Below are 5,733 nucleotides of genomic sequence, written 5' to 3' on the forward strand. Positions count from 1 at the left end.
TATATATATATATATATATATATATATATATATATATATATATAGAGAGAGTACAAAATTTACATTTAAATGTATATTATGTTTATTGCTTACATAAAATAAACAACGTATAATCAAACCATATATGTATTAATATTATTATTAATATATACATCAACATTGAACGTAGTACAATAAAACGATATAATCTAATATAATATTATAATTCTATGCCCACTTGGAGTCTTATAAAACTAGTGATCATTTTTAAATTTCAGTTACCTATTAGTAGAATGATCTTTTTTTAGTTTTGATTTTCTCAATTTAAACATTTGGAAAAACCTCAAACTTACATATAATAACTTATTCTTGATTTATATTATTTACAACTAAAGAAACTTTTTTATGTTGAGTATACGTTCAGACAAATTTTTATAATTAGATTTACAATTATATTTTATAAAATACCTAATTCCTTTAAGACCAAGAAACCGGTCATTATCGCTATTTAAATTAAATATATCTATATATCTGAAGTTATTTTTGTTAATTTAATATGTATAAAAATTAGAGTCCCATTTGGTTACATATACTCGTATATTTAATTATTTGCTCAAGAATTTCATTAAAATGCATTTTAATACGGTTTTTTCATACCACATGAATTCCGATACGTATGAATCGTATGCCATAGAACACTAAACAACTAAAATAATTGTTTTCCGTTTTTTATGTGACGCTTGAGCAATATTTCATTTATTATATATACTAAGGTAACACATTTGTTACAATTAATAATCATCTATTGTAATGATTTTAATTATCTAAAATAACATATCTCGTTATAAATATAAAATAGATTACATATTTTAAATTTCCTAATCATAAAGTTGCATTCAAAATATTAAAATATATATACATTATGGTGGTAATTTAAAGCACATTATATGTATTAAAATACTACGGAAATTATTATAGGATTACTAGATTATAATGAAAATCAAGATTATAGAAAACTCATAACAGTGGCAACTAATTTAGCACTATATTTAAAAAATAGAATACAACATTTTCTCGATAAATTAATTAAATAATAATATATTAATAAAATAATATTAATATTTATTAATAGTTGTTTTAATTTTAGGTCAAACACCTTGAGTAAATATTAAAAAGAAATTGTTTTATAATTTACACTGAACTTTAGTTGTCGATAAATAAATTTGGGTATGGTCGAATTGCACTTGGGCTCAAAAAAGTATTTCAATAAAATTTTCATGCATTTGAAGGGGTTAGATTTATTATCATTAAGTAATCATTGGCGTGGTTAAAAGTTATTATTTTATACATCACATTATTATTTGTTAATTAAATATATTTACATTATAATTGTTATATTATACATTATATTATATTATTATTATACATTTTTTTTTTTTTTTGATCATCAAATTTAATTATTGTCATTATTATAATTTTTTTTGTCATTTCGATCATTTTTGTAGTAATGACTAACTGTATTCAAAAATTCTACCCTGGTAATACGCTTCTAAGTATATATGTTATTATTGCATAATATTATCAGTGTTATCTAAATGGCATGAACTATTATATAATGCTATTAAATAAGTACGCCATAGCGTTCTTCAATAGAAAAATTTGTAATATTTTTAAATGGTTTTCCATTTTAACTCTTTTTTTTTGAACTAGTATAGTTCAACCACTACCTGCTTTTTACTCGAGTGCAGTTCGACCATTACCTTTTTTAAATCCAAGTGCAATTCGACTATCCCTCTAAATTTATCAGAACTGTTTAAGTTAAACTAAATACGACTACTTTATATAGCAATAACAAATGAATGGAATTTGAATGAAAAAGTATGAATACAAAGACATTTTAAGTATAAAATTAGATCATTTTTTTAAGCGAATGAAATATTTTTTGGAAACAATTAGGAATCAAAATATATAGTGAGAAGTATGCATTCTTTAAACCTAGTTTTATACAGAACAATTGTTAAAATTAGGTAAGATTAGATTAGGTTAAATAAATATACACACGTACCTGCAATATCTACTAGTTCGTCTTTATCTATTTATGTTAACCCACTATCATTAATAATGTATACATTATACATGCTACAAGGACTAAATTTAAAAATGTATTTTTCAAGAGATAATTCTTATTAACTGAGCTATAAACTTTTAATTTGAATTGGTATATTATATTTTTATTTATTGAGTTATTTTTCCATTAATATTTGTTGTAGATTTTACCTCATTGTATATTTTAACTAGCATAATAGTTCTAGATTATAAATAAAACAAAAATCGAGGATTGAAGAATGTTATTTGAATTTATCCAAATCAATTTTAATTAGTCTTAAGGAATAATTATCTCAGAGACATGAAATTTCAACGATATTTTACTTAAACCATTTAAATTTAAATTCATGAGAATATTATAGCATAGTTTTCAAATTATTTTATACATATTGCAGTTGTAGTCATAGATAAGGCTTATTAAAGATTAATGTGATATATCCATACTTACATACATATATCATATGTTATATAAGAAACAAATATTTTAGTAACTTTTTACCTATAAAATCAGGAAAACGAATTTTAATAAATGTCTGAAATATGCCTAAAAGAGGGAGTCAGATGAGATCTATACGAATGACCTATATCGGTAAATTATTGTTATACATTTGAGAACAATGTACCATCAGTGCTCGAATTTGGGGGGTGTGCAGGGGGACGGAGCTCCTCTACTATTTTTTTTTTTTTGTGTATCCTAACTATATTTTTTTGCCGGAACGGGGGGACGTTAAGTTCATCCTAATTGATGTTTAAAATAATTGTTAAGCCGGGTCCACACCAAATGCGCAAAACGTTTTGCAACGTTGCTACTATGTTCGATGCGTTTGGTGTGGACCTAGTCCGCGCACGAACAAGCATGTTCGTGCATGTTGCGCGTTTGTCCGGGTTGATATGGGAAATGCGCGGCCTTCGGCGCGTTTTGCTTATCTGGTTTGGACGAGAAATTGTCAGTATTGTATTGGTGCTGCTACGGTGAATACGTAATTGTGTATTATTTTAATAATAATTATAACAAAAAAATTGAAATAATTAATAAATAAAAAGAAAGTTTATTAATTAATCATGAGATGCAATTCAGAAAATAAATTTGGGATCAGGACAGAGGAGTTATCCAACTAAACGAGTCCTATTGTGATAACCAGTTTTATGGAACCCGAAAGACAAATCATACTTCAACAAAGTAAAAAAAAATGATGCATGGGTTGAACTATCAAATATAATTCGTTTTTAAGTAGGTTATTTATAACAATAAACGCAGCACTAGTGACTTAATCAGACATTGTACTAGTGAAAGATAAATTATAAAAATTTTAGAACGAAACAATAGCGGACAACTGTGCTCTCTGAATGGCATATTCACTTGAATACATTGACAACAATTGGAAAACATATGATCATGTTAGAACATACATTTCTACGCGCAGTATGGACGTCCGTCCTCGCGAGAATGTTGCAGGCGATAAAATGTTGCAGTTATGTTACAGCAACGTTGTGCGCGGAGACGCGTTTGGTATGGACCCGACTTTATGTGAATTTCAATTTACGTCAATTGGAAAATGAATTTTACAATTTATAATATCAAAACTATTTTTATAATTAAAGATTATATGGTGGTTAATGATAAGGAACAACGTCGTCATTTTTGGAAAAATATAAATAGTAATATTTGTGAATTTGGTGTATTATACTTTATAAATTGTACGGTTTGCTATAAATATTGGCGATCGACGATATCGTCATTTTGGAAAAAAATAAATGCTCTCACCACGCCTTAGATTAATCTTCTAAGAGTAAAAATAGATAAAAACCAAATATATAATTATATCATTCGATTCATGAGACTGCCTGATCGCTTACAATTACCTATGTTAATTATTATTTTATTTTTATTTTCTATTGTAACATATAGGATGTTGGTATTGCTATCAAAATATATTATAATTGGGAATTTAAATATTTGTTTAGTTAAAAAGTTGTATTCAAAATATATTTAAGGTTGGTGGAGGAGGAAGAGGGACGAAACCCCCCACGGCAGTGGCGTAGCCAAGAGGGGGGGCTAAGGGGGCTATAGCCCCCCATGGGCCGTGTTTATATGTATAATGTATCTATTTAATAGACTATTTATTTATTTATTTTATTTATTTATTATTTAATAGACTATTTAATAGAATCAATGGATGCTCGTTTTAATCAAAGGCTTATTGATGTTATGCCACTTGAAGGACTTATTCCGGCCAATTTAAATATGTATGACGATAAAAATATTATAAAAACTGCTAAAATATATGTCCAAGATCTCCATGACAGTGGCGTATTTACGGGGGGGGGGATATGGGGGATAGATCCCCCCCCTTGACCTTTTTTTTTTTCCTAGGTAGCTATAAGTTGTCTCATTTTCTCTAATATTCTTAATATGATATTACTTTCAAGCATGTATGTTTTCTGTTTTCTAAATGTTCTAGTCGTGGTAATTGTACCGCTTTGATAGTCTGATATACTAATCGCCACTAATCGTTTATCGTTGGCGGCATGTACGACTATCAGGCATATACCTATATTATGGTGTACTGTATTTTGTACGTTTCTGCGAATTATTTTTCATGCAAGAGTATTTATAATAAACCCGATAAGCAATCGGTAAACAAAACAAAATGACCATGAAGATCGTGGATTAACCATAGGGCGGCCGGCTGGGTTTATTTTTAGAAAATTTGTTACTAGTAGATTTATGGCTAATGTATAGCTATATATATATATATATATATATTTTATCTTATGATATCGTGATTCGTTAAAAGTAGATATGTACGGTCATTGGACGTTGACGGATAGCGACGCCGCGCCATTCCGAGTACTGACTTACTGCCGAATTGACTATTGTTCGACTTTATTTTTTGCGTCTTGTAAGTTGTAACTGTGAAGTTTTAAAACAATATGAGTAATATTCAAAAACAAAAAAAAACTTTATTTTCTTATTTTAGTACAAATAAAAAAATTTGTTTGGAAAATGATGAGGTAATTATAAAGATTAATTCTTATTTTGCCTTGATCCACACTAACCTCAATAGGTAACAAGTTAGGGGATTTTAAAAATGTATATTATGTACGAATTAATGGGTGTTAGGATGTATTATTATATATTTCATCCCCCCCCTAGAAAAATTCCTAAATACGCCACTGCTCCATGATGATACCTCATCTACAATCAGAGCTAACCTGTTCATATGGAGGCAACAATGGAGTCAAAATACTATTCCAAAACCGAATTCTGCTCTTGATTCACTCTCTCATCACACCAATCTTCGACCTAACATTAAAATACTTTTACAATTATTCGCCACGTTACCAGTTATCTCTTTCACTCCGGAAAGAACGTTTTCAGCACTTAATCGTTTAAAAATTTTTTAAGAAGCACCATGTCGGAAAACAGACTGAATGGGTTAACTGTGGCTAATATAAATAAAAAAGAGCAATTTGATGAAAGTGAAATAATAACTGAATTTGCCAGAAATTCGCCTAAGAGGATGCAGCTGTCAAAGTGGAGCAAGTGACTAAACACTGAAACTAAAATTATTATTATTATTATTATAAATTATATATCAATAAATATTTTTAAAACTATACTAAAATGCTTGAATTACGTTTAGA

This window comes from Sipha flava, unplaced genomic scaffold, assembly GCF_003268045.1.
Source record: "Sipha flava isolate LNK unplaced genomic scaffold, YSA_version1 88_pilon_pilon, whole genome shotgun sequence".
Classification (NCBI taxonomy): Eukaryota; Metazoa; Arthropoda; class Insecta; order Hemiptera; family Aphididae; genus Sipha; species Sipha flava.